At 28.5% G+C, this 16,225-nt stretch overlaps 1 protein-coding gene across 4 annotated transcripts in view; it reads left to right on the top strand.

Moving 5' to 3' along the window:
• LOC129912604 (neurogenic protein mastermind) overlaps positions 1-16,225 on the top strand; it is an 81,958-nt gene that overhangs the window by 35,389 nt on the left and 30,344 nt on the right. The window contains exon 4 of one of the 4 annotated variants that reach the window (XR_008771872.1): positions 8,493-8,606. The exons of the other annotated variants lie outside the window; for them this stretch is intronic. The gene's annotated coding sequence lies outside the window, so the exon portion shown is untranslated. Of the gene's footprint in view, positions 1-8,492; positions 8,607-16,225 lie in introns of those variants that run through there. 4 annotated transcript variants of the gene reach the window in all.

Genomic DNA, 16,225 nt, shown 5'->3' on the forward strand with positions numbered 1-16,225 from the left:
ATTTTTCTTAAATTTCATAAATTAATTGATGCCAAAAGATTGTCTAGGAAATTCAAGGAAAAAAAATATATGGGAGTGAGGGCCAATCTTCCATAGTTCAAGCGATAGATGCAATTTTCTTATTAACTGACTTCAAACACAAAAAAAAATATTTGAACACAACGGCATTACCTACAATATTCAAATATACATTTTTTAAAAGCTAGAAGCTTAGTCATATATGTAAAATTAAAATTAAGTTAATTGAATGAACGGCTTTTGAAAAACTGGTAATTGACCTCAAATTTTTGAAAAAAAAAAAATTATTGAAAAAATTTTAACATGTCGTTTTTTAAACTTGGTCGTAATATAAAATGCATTTATTTTCAAATTTTTTTTGGCCGCATTTATTATGATTTTAAATTATAAAAGGAAATGTCAATATGTATTACGGTTTATGAAAAAAATTCAAAAGTATTTCATTTTCGAAGAACTTTTTTTAATAAAAGTTTTGAAAAAAAATGTAACTTATTTTTTTTTTTAAAGTTCAACATCTAAACATAAAATTATTTTTTATTCATTTAATAACCCTTACTGTTGAAAGTTAAATAGCAAAAATTCAGTTTTAATAAAAAAAAAAACCATTGAAATTGAAGTAATTTTTCATTTTTTTTTTTTCAAAAGTGTGATATATTTTAGCTTTTTTGCTTCGAAATTCAACTGATAATATTTATGGCCAAACACTTTTTTAAATAAATTCATATTTTATTAGAAAAAGTTTGGAAAAAAGTCATTTTAAATTTTTCTAGAGAATCTTTTGCTATCATTTGTTTTATGAAATTTAAGCAAAAAAAATGGTTTTGTTAAAAAAAATTTAATTTTAATTTTAAAAAACAATACGGCAACACCGGCAATTTTTAATCTATAGACTTTAAAGTAATTTTAATTACCTAAGTTTGAAAAAAAATCGTCAAAATCAGAGCTGTTAAGCCGGGTTCCCTAATAATTTGCTTTAGTTACTCTACTAAAGACGCAAGACAAGAAGCGAACATTTTTAATCTGACAAGCATTAATTTTGTCTAACAGATCAGTTGACACCATAACGATTCGATAAAACCACTTTTAAATAGCATGCACTCTTGTCTATCACTCTTCAGAAACCGGCTTAGAAAATCAAGAGTGTGACACGTCATAAACGAGTCTGCATATATTATGAAATACTTAGGCTTCTTCCTTCTTTGGTATTTTCCAATTACAAATTCAACACGTATCAAAGTAATTACTATGGATAGCTACCTGACACGAATAAATGCATGAGCTAGAGCTTGTTTTATATGTTTGCTCTAAGCTAATAATAACTTCACCCGCAATCAGGGAAAACACCCATAGATAGGTATAATTGCTGCAAACGCACTACTTAGACGCGTATTCAAGCCATGATGTGCACGTAGTTTTTTTTTTTTTTCTTTTTTAATTTTTTTACTATTTGATTCCAATTAAAGTAGTGCAAGTGAACTAGATACTTGAAGTGTTAGTAGAATTTCACCAGTAGTTTTGTCTTGACTCCAAAACAGGATCGATTAGTTAACGTTTTCTTCGCTGGAGTTAAAGCTGAGGAAAGGCTTCTTTTTCACCCAGTATGAATGAAAACTCATTTTTCAAATTACAACTCGTGGTGAAATATGCCTATTTGATTGCGTTCAACCCAGAGGAACTAACAAAAAAAAAAAATGCTCAAAGAGTTGTCCAAGGAAAGTCAATAAAGCCACCGCAACTGCCATAACACTCTTATGGAATTGAAAAAAAAAAAAAAAGTAAACTCAATAAGAGTATACAGAAACTATACGGGTTGCAAGGTGATGCATGAAATAAGTGCACGCATTTCATCCGGCTATGATATAGTTTGTTCGTCCATCTATGGGCTTCGAGTCGTATAATATTGTGATGTGACAGTGCCATGGACTCGGGTATAGAGTGACCTATACACATACATATTACCAGCTTCAGCTTCCTACGACGGACGTGAGTTAAAGTGGGAATTGAACCGGTTGAAAATTGTCTTGTTAACATACTGAACGAGTAAACGAATGTGGCTTTGAGTGTAATGTTAAGGGTATGCTAATTGCTTTGATAACCACATTGGGGTGCCCAGCCCAGGTACAAAAGTAATCCGCTTGGTGGTTCTTGTGAGACTGGAATAATTCAATGCCCTTATGTGCATTGAATTCAATGAGATTTTTGTCATTGCGCAGAAATGTATGTTGACAGAGTCGGTCGGTCAGAATGTGGTCTTACATCTTTTGATATTTGATTGTAATTTTTTGTTTCACATTTTTGCTGAATGGGTGAAAACTTAATTGGAAGTGTAGTTTTTTTCAGTTGTAATCTTTTAGCGCTAGTTAATTGACTTAATGGATTTCAAACTTAAGCGCAATGCACTGATTTGATCAGAAAATGAACCAATATGTTGCCAATTCAATAAATTCATTTGGAAATCATTTTGAAATTGATTTATATTCTCTATAGCATGTATAAGAACAACCAAAGAAAAAACTACTGGCAGATGATTATTTTCTGAAAAAAACAAAACAGCACAGAGTAGATATATATGGTGTTTCATCAACACAAACAAATCAGCTGTCAATGACTTACAAAGGCCTGTTTTGTGCAAATCATATTGAACTTGAATCAATTGTGAAGTCAATATAGCAAAACTTTGCTTAACTAACAACAATGCCAAAGATTGGATTATTACCCAATTCATCAAGAAAAATTTATCTAAGCGAAGGATCAATTTCAACAGCTTCTTCCATAGAATGAATTTTACATCACATACGATTTGTATCGAGGATTTTTATAAAATTTTGTAAATATGTTTTTGAACGCAACAATAAATATATTTTGAATATAAAATAAATTACAATAATACTCCACTTAAACTATAAGTCCTATGGAAAAAAAGTTACATGGCAAAGTTGTAGGTAATAAAAAGATCTATAAGTTTTATATCGACAATTTTTCACATAACTTCAAAATTTATGTTAAAATTCAAATAACCGAGTTTTTGGTTTTTGATTTTTATTTCTTTCAAAACAAAATTTTGTTCGAAGTTTTGTGAAAATTTACCTTATTATGTCCCAAATACACTGTAATTTATTTGATTTAAAATATTTATTTTTTTACCTTATTTTGACTTAATATCAAAAAAAAAAAAAGAAACACTTTAATTTTCAATCGAAGATGCTCGTGTCAAAATATCAGCTTTTTTAAAAAAGTCGGTAGGCATTTCGTTCGTTAAAATGTCTACTTTCTGATGATGTAAAAAAATTTACATTAGTATACTATTGTAGATACATGTTCTCGTAAAATGCCAAAAATGAAAAAAGCTTGAATTTGAAATTTTTGTTATCATTGTTTACGGGCGCAATTTCCTATGGCTTAATATCCGGGAACCGGGCCGCACGTTCTTAATAAACTTGTTAAAATACTAAAGATTTTAAAAAATTCATAAAAAATTTGATATATTTTTTTAAGAAATTAAAATAAATTAAAAATACAAAAAAAAAAATTGTGTTTAAAGGAGGAGAATATTTTTAAGAAAGTAGGCCACCTAGGTTTCCATAGATTTATTTATACCACAGGTGTTTAAAAATTTTCATAAAATACTTTTTTTACATTTTGCATCAAAAAATAGATTTCAAATTTTTTTTAAAGAAAATGTGCAATAGCTTTGAAAATTTTAAAGTGCTTATGTACTCATCCAATTTTTATTGTAGAAAATTATAAAAAAAAAAAGAAATAAATAAAATTCATTCATTCGTGGTTGTAGTGAACGAAAACATAAGATGATAAAATTTAAAATACACTGGACGAAAAAAAGCCAATATTTTATGAACTGGTTGCGATAGAACTTTTTTCTATCTGGTTTTAGAACAGTCTTAAGTGTAGCTATTAGCCGTTTTAGGGTTGTCCATTCTCTATCGGACACCCTGTATATATATTCAGACCTATTCTAAACAAAAATTCCCAGGGAAATGGTTTCGGGAGGAGGGCCTCAATCGGAAAAATGGTGAAAATTTTCATTTTTTTTTTTTTACTTTCCCCATAGGTATTCTCAACCATCGAAGAATGAAATTCAAGCTTAAAAAAATAATGAAATTTCAAGAACTTTTCAGTTGGGAGTTCTTTTTTCAGAATAGGACTGATTATGACGATTACAACTCAACTTCAACTTTTTGAATCGTTATACCATAGAAACGGTGGGTCTAAGGAAAAAAAGTGTCATGACACTTTTTATATATAATAATCTGTTCTACAATTCTTGCATGGAAAATTTTTTGATAAGACTTACCATTTTGGTGAAAATCGTGAAAAACCAGTTTTTGTAACCTTTGACCCCAAGTAAATTTTTTTCCAGGTCTCGGATTGATGAGAACTTTTTAGATTTAATTTATGATGGTGTTTCTAACAATCCTACCAAATTTCAGCTTGCTGGAAATTAATGTAACCTCACCCCCTTATTTTAGTCTAATTTGACCGGACTATTTACATAAACAAAAAATCCTTTGATTTTTTTCTATTTTCTAAAAGTGAATCGTAGAGAGTTTTCTTTTAATCGTTTAATACGTTTTTTATAAAAATGACAAAATTGTTGAAAAACTTCTAAAAAAATTCAAAACTGAGCTCTGAATGTTTTTGCCCATAATCTCGTAAATGCCCTAACTACAAAATTTTCCATTTTGATATTTTTACATATTTGAAGTTAGGGCATTGTCTCTGATTTATTTTCATTTATTTTTTTACCTTAGGTCTTCAAATAAGTCAAAAAATTCAAAATTTACTTTTGATTTTTTTCATTTTTATATGCAAATTGCGATATTAGATTTAGTGTTTCCCTCCATAACTCAGAAGTAGGAAAAATGTAGTTAGGGCCTCTACGAGATTATGGACTACGAGCTGCTTTCAATTGTAGGTATATTAATTGTATATTTATTACGAATTAAATTATTATTTATATTTATGAATGTCCATAATTTTATACCTCAGACTTTACAGTCACGGTTTCCAAAAAAGAAAAAAAAATACTTTCATTCGTGACTTTTGAAAAATATAATTTATTTGATCAAGCAAATTATACCTTTTCATATGTCAAAATGTACATTCATTGAATTCGCATTCGTCATTGCGTATATGATTAAATTTTGTGCGCCTTAATGCTAAAAGCATCAACAAAGAAAGGTGAACCTATCCTAACTTACACTGCTGTGTCTCTGGCATACAACGGACACACCTCAAAATAATATTAAAAAAAAAAAAAACTATACTAAATTATTTGTGTAAATTATCTTGAATGTTGATAGACCCATTGACAAAAAAAAAAATTAAAACTTGTTTTCACTGTGATTATTGGTCCCAAAGTAGGTCCAGCGAAATCACACTTCAGACTTTACATCACCTTGTGAATGTTTACATACGCTATATCCGTATCTCTACACACTTTCTGTTTCTCTTCCAACTTAACAAACAAGAAGTTATTATAATTTCAAATATTATATAATAACCCACAATAATTCATGTTAATTGATGCCATTACCGCTGGTAATAGGTTTTCTTCTTTCAAGAATTCAGATATAACTACAATACTGATCTGTGTCAGTGTGCTTTTTTTTTGAAATTTGATTCACCGCAGAAATAAATAACCTATATTTCTAGTCTCTTAATTGCTGTGAATGAAAATCATTCTAGAGGTTAGGGTTAGTTGAGATTTATCTTTTTAACTTACAATTCAATGCGGTGCGGAATATTCATGACATTATATTTGAGGTTCAACCTAAATTAGAACAAAATATTTCATTTTATTTTATTTGAATTTCTCTTAGGACTGGAGTTGGTGTCGTTAAAATTTGCAAGGCAGCAATTTCCTGAAATAATTTAAATATATTTAACCAACTCCCGCAAAATCAACTTATAGTTTCAGTATTGGTTTCACTAATATTAGTTTCAATTTGAAATTTTTTTTTATTTTTTATTTTCGAAATAAATAAAATTTAATATAATATTCACTTAAAAAAAGCTAAAACTTGTTTTAAAATTTAAAAAATTACTTAAAACACAATTTTTTAAATTAAAATTAATAAACATAACATTTTTTTTATTTCTGATTTTTCATGTAGGTAGGTACCTGCATTAACCGATAAAAAATATAAAGAATAGCAATATTTTGAGAAGTAATAATTTTTCTTCAAACACGGTTCAGTAACCAATGCTTAAATTATTTAATATTTTTCAAAAAAAAATGTATTGATTAATTTTTTAAAAACATTTTTTTGAAATCGGATCAATGATTTATTTTAATTTTTTTTTTCTGTCGATTAATAATTTCCTTTTTGTAGCAATTTCTTGAAAAAAAAAAAATTTTTAAAACCAACTCGAGAGATTTTTATTTTTTCTAAAATTTCTTGTTATTCCTTGTAACAAAGACTTTGTTCATGTATATACAAGAAATAAAATCGTAAATTTGATTTGGAGGTCCGGACCATTTAAAGAGATGTTCTTTTAATGATATTTTATATATATATGTATATTTAATTCTCTATCATACATTCAGTACATTCTAATACGTTCTAAAAACTTTTTTTTTCATATTTTTTCGCAGAATGGTAATATTTTAATATTTAAACAAAACTAAAAAAACAACAAAATTAGTAGTTGTACTCAAACGACTGACTCTTAACGACTGTTCATTATGAATTATACCCCACATAAAAACAGAACCTCGAAAACAGTCAAAATGACGTTTTTTTAGCATTTTATCACGGAAATTCTCCGATTTCATACAAAAATGTGTGTTTCCGACAGGTGAAAACTGTCCAATTTGGATGAAATCGGAAAAATCAGATCCGACGGATTACCTTGCTAGGGCCAAATATTTAAAAAAACGGAGGTCAATCAAATTTTTCTGACTTCGGATTCGAGTTCAGCACATCAAAAACCTCTAGAAAAGTATATCTTGTTTCTTGTGGCAAAAAAAAAGTCCAATTTTGTTGACCAGGATTATGTTTCTGTTTAAAAAATAATATGCACGACTAGGGTCACTCGTACTTGCTCTTATGGTAAAAGTAACTCCAATGTTAAAGCTTTTAAATGAAAAAAAATAAAGGAAAGTTTAAAATTTGATATTTTAAAGAATTTCATAAGTATTGCAAAAGAAATAAAATCTGTTTTTATACCTAATTAATTAAACACGGTTTTAAATGATCTTTTACACAAAACCAAGTATGACATTTGATATCTTGCATAAAAATGAATTTTTAGAAAAAAGCTTTCGAAAATCGTTAGAGCCGTTTTAAACAAAATAATGTAATTGTTTATATAGGTATACAAATTTTCTAACATTATTTCATTTTTAAGAAAATATTTTTCAACACATAAAAACGAAATTTCAATGAAATTTATCAACCGGTTTTCAAAAAATCGACTGTTAAAAAAAATTTTTGAAATATTATTTAAAAATCCAAAAATTTGTTTTTTTTTGAAAAATTTAAAAAAAATGTATGTAATGATTGTTTTAAAGTTTCTGTATAAGAATTTTGCTTGAAATCAACTTTGTCGAAATTCATAAAAAAAAAAAAAAAAAAAAAAACATTCTATATCAGGTACCATTAATAACGGTACAAAAAATATTTTTTTATTTCTGAAGGAAGCTTTTATGTGTTACACTAAACACAAAAAATTTGATGAAAATCGTTAGAACCGTTTTTTAAAAAAAATTAACTTTTCTATTTCCGTTATATGACAGGTACTGTTGGTTTTGGTCCCAAAATAAAATTTCAATTTGTCCTCTAGTCACCCAAAACTGTTAACTACCAAGTTTGAAGAAAATCGCTCTATTAGCTTAGACGGACAGACAAACAGACAGAATTACTGAACCCAATTTTTTTTGGCATTCTCCGTCATCGTAATGTCATGTAAAATTGTTATTTCGAGCACGATATTTTTACGAATCCTAAACTTGCGAATACTAAATTTTTTATTTAGGGAGTCGTACGAAATCCCAATCTCCATTAACGAAATCTCCAAAATAACAATTTTTTTGCCAAAATCTCCACGAAATCTCCAAATTCTCAATGATGTCCAGTTTCTACTACCTACTACCGTTATGAAATGGTAGAAAATTGTGGTTTTGAAGAAAAGATTATGAATGTACTTGAAATTTGTCAAAACTGTTAATAAATGGAAGTGTCTGTGAATTTTCATAACAAAAGTTACTATGGATGGGATTATTGTTTAAAGATTTCAGTTTGGGGATTTTGAGTTTGGGGATTTTAGTTTAGGGATTATGTCTTGGGAAAACGTCATTTACCCTTTATTTAGTGATTTTTAAAGGAATTACATTTTTAATTGATTTTGTTGTTTTTTTTTACCTCTAAGGAGATCACGGAACTGTCCTACTTGCATACATATGTATATCAGAATACATATATTTTTAGCTCTGAGCTCCTCGATTTTTTCAGGGTGAAACAACCGACAAAATCAAGATAAACTGAAAGAAGACAACTTTACTTATTTGAAAGAAAAAGAAAAAAAAAAACAAAATTGATTTCCAAGACAGTCGGCCGTCAACTTCAGGTAACAAAAAATATTATTGAAGTTGTACAGAAATGAGCTTTTTACTTGCGATATAGGTACTATACAGGGTGTCCCAAAAGTTAACGTCGAAAAGAAAACGGTAGATAGGGTAGGTGGTGACAGTTATCAGAAAAATAATAAAAAAAATCGCAGCCATATATTTTGGGAGTTATGAACATTTGAAAAAAAGTCGAAAAAATGGTCACCCTGTGACGGTTTTTCATGTGCCGTGACTTCAAATCTTAATTTTTCTCATTTTTTTCTTTTGTTACGGAACCTTGAATAACCCTGCTATCAAATGCATTCAAAAATTTTAACTCAGCTGCATTAGTTTTAAAGAAAATATTACTTTTTTACCCAACTTAGTACTAAAAAATTTTACATGACTCTAATTCAATGACCCGAGGTCAAAAAAAATGCACTACGATGTTTCGGCAAGTTGTGTTAAAAGTTGGTGTGTTCAATTTTCTTTTCAAAATGGTATAACATTGTTGGGAATATTTCATAAATAACCGAGATAAATTTTTTTTTCTTAAGAAATCCGACTTTTTTATGAGGTAATTTTTCCATATTATTCAAGTTTTGTACCCTTTCAGAACCTTTCAGAATACAAAAACTTAAATAATATGGAAAAATTACCTAAAAAAAAGTCGGATTTCTTAAGAAAAAAAATTGTATCTTGGTATATGGCAATACCGACTTTAGTAAAATTGAAATATCTCGAAAACGGCACCAACGATTTTGTTTAAAAAATTCAAATGTTAGTTTTAAGCTAAGGTCTATCTTCCAATGAAAAATATTTTTTTTGAAAATCATTATTAACGGTACCTGCCATGGAACCGTTTTTTTCAAATCCGATTATTTCGGAAACTTCTTATTCGATTTCAACGAAACTTTTTGTGAAGAAGCATTTTAATATAAGCCAAAAATAAAATTTTGAAAAAAATAATTTTTGGATTTTTTAAAAAAAATTTGAAAATTTTTTTTTGAAAAATCAAATTTTCGAAAACGGGACATTGAATTTTTTTGAAATTTTGTTTTTAGATGTTGATTAGTGATTTCTACAAAATGGCATACCAATTTTATTTTAAAACTTTTTTTCCAAAAAATTATTTATAAAAAATTAGATTTTAAAAAAACGGCTCTAACGATTTTGAAAATTTTTTGTCTAAAAATGCATGTTAATATATCAATCAAAACTGCATACTTGTTTTGGAGGGCAATTTAATTTCAGATTTTATTTTATTTTTTTTAAAAAACGAATTTTTTGTTTCCAAATTTCTACACATATAAAAAGTCTTAAAAATTTAAGCAACTTTAACTCTAAGAGCAAGTACGTGCGACCCCAGTCGTGCAATTTATTTCTGATCGCCCAGAGATGTCCTCAGAGCCAGAAGAGAAAAATACCAATTGATTACCATTTTGCACAACCGGTCGAGGTCCTTTGAAAAAAAAAAATCAATTTTTAATTAATTTGCTAGCAGCTTCAAATGTCTTAAAATCTGAATTTTTAATAAATTTTCAATTTTTCCGCATCAAATGTCTGGACAATAAGGTAAAACTATTTAGAATCCAACTAAACGAGAATGAAAAACTCGAACCTTCTAGTTTATTTTATCTGACCTAGCCCCCTTTGAGTCATGTCCAATTATGTGTTCACAATTTTAAATTATCAACAATTAAAAATTCTACTAGACATATATGTAATTAAAGTGAATTGCCAAATTGTTTGCTATTTAGCACCCCACAGAGCTTGTACGTGCGACCCAGTCGTGCATTTAAATTTTTATTTAGCCAGAAAAAAAAAAAAAACAAATACAAAATAAAACTCAAAAATTCCTTTCGTATATGTAACATTTAATTTATTCTTAATGTTTAACGGTTTTCTATTCAAATGTTAATCGATTGATTGTGTGTCGCGTTTGCGGATTTTTATTATTTGAACTGTTTTATTCATGGGAAGAAAGTTTATTTTACTAATCTATTGGTTTTTGGGTGGCAGGATAGTAGATAGAAGTTACGAATTAATAGGGTGTTACGTAATTTTATATGAGTGTAAGGCTAAGCATACTTTATGAATGTGACATTAAAGAAGTGAAATGGAATCTAGTTAGAGCAGCACACTCGTATTTAATGGTCCGAGAAGTAAGGTTGCTAGGTATAGTACCGGAAGAACTTATTTTAACTATTAACAAAAAATTTGATATTAAACTGAAAATAAAGGTTGAAAATCCAGAGAATTTGTTTTGAAAACCTTTTTTGTACCTATTTGATACCTTATTTCTTTTCTCTCAGAAAATAACATCTGAACAGAATTTATAACCTCACCTTCTCGACTATTTGTTACCATGTGCAAAAATCTACGTAGCATGCTTTTGTGGTGTGGTTTCTTAAAAGATATTGAGATTGTAAGATTGAGCACGTGCTTGAGGCAAGTCAGCATCGTTTTCCAAACGTAGCCTTAAGCCAATTATTTTGTATCTCAACAAAAAAAATAAAAATAAAAACAAAACAAAAACAAAGCAAAACAAAACACAATGCAAAATGGATTGGACTAAAATTACGAGAGAAGAATCTTTAATTAGCTATTAGGTAGGTATAGGTTATTATGAAGAATTGAAAGATATTTAAATTCTTATGGAGTAACATTTTTGGTCGATTGTTATCGAAAACAACAAATAAAGATAAGTTTTACATAAAATCCATGATTGTGTGGTTTAGTTGTATATTATTTTAGTTACGTTTCGTTTAACTTTTTTTGTTAAAAATAAATTAAATTAGTTTTGTTTTTAACTTTATAGTCTAATGAGAAACTATGTTGCACGTAAATAAAATTACTAATTTATGTTATTTAACAGTCAAAATTACATCGAATTTATTGCTGAAATATTTTAGATTCTATCAACGGATTTTGTTGTAAAACTATCTCTTATATTAAGAAGCTGTATAATTAAAAATGACTGTTTAATATGATTTAAAAATAAATAAAATTGTTACTGTTGTGGAAAATGTGTTATACAGAAAAACAGGAAGAAAGTTGATTTTTTTTTATTAAAACTTGACATTTTTATAATTCAATTTTAAACACACGAGTTTATTACAAAATTTCTAAACTTAAGGAAATAAATAAATAGAAAAATAAATAACAACAAAAACAAAAAACATTAGTAGTAACAATCGGATTTTGGTATTATTTAAACATAAAAAAGAAGGAAAATTATGTTATTAGTCAATAACACATTTTTCTAAATAAGAATAAAGTTTTAAAGAATTCATTTAAGCGTATTCAAAAAATTGCTTCTTAAAAAAAATTGATGTTTTTGAAAATTTTTGTTGGTCAGAAACCAGGCAAATGGTATCCTATGGCAGGAACCCTTAATATCGGTTCAGAAAATATTTCTTTATTAGAAAACCAATAGCATATTGACGGCAGTACACGAATCAAAATCATTAGAATTATTTTCATATTAATACAAAAAATTTAAACTTCTCCTTTGGGGAATTTTCCAAAACTCTTACCAGTCGTTTGGGATCTTTCTCGAGACAAATACAGACAAATGTACAGAATTTCCAAACCCGCTTTTTTTGTATTCTCCAACATCTAGCTCGAAATAACAATAAGGCTAGATATTATTCTTATTTTTTGCTAGATTTTTGAACGAATCTTAAGTAAAAATAAAAATAATAGGATAATGGCCTGTTACCTGATATTAAATTTTTCTTTTTGTTTTTCAATAAAGTTTTAAGACAAAAACAGCAAAAATACCGATATTTCTGAGTTTTCATGATTTAGAACTGATAAAGATCACAATGTTGTTCGAATGCTTTTGTGTTTATAAGGTCGTGAACGATGTTAAGAAATCAAGAGGTTTTGAAAACTACTACAAGTCGTTTTAAAGGCCAAAAAGAATATTATTTGCTGAATTGTTGTAAGCTTAAAAGAAAAAAAAAATGAATTAATACTGATACCTAGAATATTTCTTTTATTTAGCATATAAATACACAACAATAACATAAACACGATTTTAAAAATAACCATTAACCGTGAAAAAATCAATTCTTTTAAACTAATAATATACTAAAAACGATATCAATAGAAAAATTAAGCTCTTTTACGAGAACAACACACATGAATTACATGAACTAAACTCATCACTATTCACTCCATGAAATATTTTTGTGTGCCTCAAAAACTTGGATATCTCCAATAAAATTCTTTCCGTAGTTTTTTGGTTTCTTTAATCCCAATATCTGAAGTGACAAACATGATTTTACGTCGAAAAATCTTTAGTGATGTTAACTGCTAATTTTAATAAATAGGCCAAAGTTGTAAATAATGATAAAAAAAAAATTCACCAAATTTCGTAGAAAAACATTTTTTTGAAAAATATAAAAATAAAAAACCAAAAACTTGTTTTTTTTTTATTTTTAACATAAATTTTGAGGTTATGTGAAAAAAATACTAATGCTTAAATTGTAGATCACTTTATTACAATGAAAACTCAACCCACCCAATTTCCGAACTCGGCTCGCCCGTAATTTATTTTTCCTTTCATTTTTAATGGGTTTTATTCTATTATGATTTTTTTTTTGGTTTCAAAAACTATCGACCCTGGGATATATTAATTTTGAAAAGAAATAAATTTTCTTCAGAAGCTAAGATAAATCTTTTTCAGATTGCCTATTAAGTTTTCTACAAAATATATTATTGAGTAATTATCAAAATCAAAATCGAAATTACATACATACCTAGTCAAAAACTGTGTTTTTGACCGGCTTATGTATATTGAAATATCTCAAAAACGTAGCGTTTCGTAGTAATTTGGATTTTGTCTCTAGAACCAGAACACAAAAATCCTTTGAAAAAGTAAAGATCGGTGCAAAGACGATTTTACTAGTGTAATTTCTGATTTAACTAAGGTGGTCACTGTGGCGTATGCGTAACTTTTGTTCCAATTAACAATTCATTTGACTTCTACTTTTAAATGATTGAGTTGGAAGTATGAAATTCAACACATAGGGTACAATATTAAAGATCTTATTTCATTTTTCAAAAAAAAAATAACTTCTGCTGATGAAAAGCTATACCGATATAGATATTGAATCTTTTTTGACAGAAACCTTAGAAACCCAAAAATGTTCGAAATGTCTTCACGACTACTTATAGCTTAGTTCTGTGAAAAAATAAAAGATTTGAAATTTGATACAACAAAAACCTTCATTTAAAAAGACTTTCGATAAAACTTATGTTTTTTTGTTTTGATAACAAAATTGAATACTTATGTTTTATGGTAAGAGGATCTTGTGGACAAACTCATGAGGTTTTAAAAAAGAAAAATTGCAAAAAATGTTAGTTTAAATTGATATCTATTGAAATAACAGTATCTTTTGCAATAGAGCCTAAAATGTATGTTATAGTGAGGAGCCAAAAATAAGCTAGCTTAAAAAGTCCTAAGAAGTAGACTAGCTCTTATTCTAGAACCATGTAAGTAACTTCAGCTAACGATATACATATTTTGTTTGCAATGATTTTTAAACTAACCAAAAAATATTAAGTCCGCTCCAATTATAAATTTTTCAATTCAGCTCAGCTGAACTCAGTTTACCTAAACCGGCAGCTTATAGCTTTATTGATTTTATAACTATTTTTTGTATCTCATAAAAAAGCTACCTCATAATTAGGCTGAAATGGAAATTGAGTTTCTTGCTTTTCTGACTAAAAGTCACTGTTAAATTTCAGCAACATGTATTAAGTGTTTGCCACATTTTTCCTCAAAGATATGTTTCCATCGAAGAATATTTTATAAAGTTTTATCCCCATCACAACCCCTAACGCCGATAGTGTCTCCAAAAAAAATATGTAACTTCACACACAGAAAGCAAAAAAAAAAAAAAAAAAAAATTCAGTTGAACTTTTCCATGTAAATGCAAATCATACTCCAATAACATCAAAAAAAGAGTGTGTGTACACATGTACACTCGACTGAAGTTATACTTCTCATTCAGTATACATATATAAATGAATTTCATTTGATATTTTTAATTTCTATTATTAAATTAATTGATCCACACTTCGTTTTTTACATTTTTATCAAGTGAACAATAAATTAATTCTTTCATCCTCCTTGCGTCCATGTAGTTTTCAATTTAATCTGTGAACTTTACTCATTTTGTGCGGTTCAGAACGTACTATATATGGTTAACTCATTTGAGCTGAGCTGAAAGTGAGCTGAGCTGATGGTTGAGCTGAGCTGTTGGGTGAGCTAAGGTAAAGTGAGCTGAGCTGAGCTGTGATGGGTAAGAGGATACATTGATTTTTATTTGGAAAGTATAATGAAATATGAAGATATTTTAAACTTTTATAAAACACCATAGCTTAAGATGTTTGGTTCTAGTTATTAATGGAATTATTTTAACACATAGATATTTTTATAAATAAGACAGATAATTTTTCGTGATCTTTTCTCTTGGTGTTTTTGATAGTAAATATATTTCTATTTTTTTAGTAAAATATTTCTTTTTTTATCATAAAAAAAAATTCCGGTAGAATCCGGTTTTTCGACTTTTTTCTTGAAAGTTGGGTTAAATTTTTTTTTCGAAAAATTCCCGAATCTTTAAACGCTCCTGGAAGCTAAACCGCTTTAGAGCAATTTTTGGGAGTGATGCCAAATGATAGCTTGTGTCATGGGCCTACGCTTTGCACATTGTCAGATTTTTAAAAAATCGCCTTCCATGTTAAACCGCCACATCATGCCTATTTTTTCAGAATCGTGCCTATTTTTTTTTTTTACTTTTAAGTTCTCCAGGTTTGAGAACGCGTGGACCTACAGGAATGGGAGTTGTACCCAAATGTAGGTTAGAGTCCCCGCTATCTTTTGGCATCAAAAATTTTATTTTAATTTTCTTCAAAATTCCGCGATATAGGCGTTGGAACGCTTTGATCTAGAGACAGGGGAGTGGTGCCATATGAAAGCTTATATTCTCATCTAGCCGATAGTGGTATAATCCGGTTTTTCGATTTTTTTCAAAATTCCGAGAAAATCGCCTTTGAAAGTTGGGGTAAAATTTTTTTTCGAAAAATCCCCGAATCTTTGAACGCTCCTGGAAGCTAAACCGCTTGAGAGCAATTTTTGGGAGTGATGCCAAATGATAGCTTGTGTCATGGGCCTACGCTTTGCACATTGTCAGATTTTTAAAAAATCGCCTTCCATGTTAAACCGCCACATCATGCCTATTTTTTCAGAATCGTGCCTATTTTTTTTTTTACTTTTAAGTTCTCCCGGTTTGAGAACGCGTGGACCTACAGGAATGGGAGTTGTACCCAAATGTAGGTTAGAGTCCCCGCTATCTTTTGGCATCAAAAATTTTATTTTCATTTTCTTCAAAATTCCGCGATATAGGCGTTGGAACGCTTTGATCTAGAGACAGGGGAGTGGTGCCATATGAAAGCTTATATTCTCATCTAGCCGATAGTGGTATAATCCGGTTTTTCGATTTTTTTCAAAATTCCGAGAAAATCGCCTTTGAAAGTTGGGGTAAAATTTTTTTTCGAAAAATCCCCGAATCTTTGAACGCTCCTGGAAGCTAAACCGCTTGAGAGCAATTTTTGGGAGTGATG

This window comes from Episyrphus balteatus, chromosome 2 (genome assembly GCF_945859705.1).
Source record: "Episyrphus balteatus chromosome 2, idEpiBalt1.1, whole genome shotgun sequence".
NCBI lineage: Eukaryota > Metazoa > Arthropoda > Insecta > Diptera > Syrphidae > Episyrphus > Episyrphus balteatus.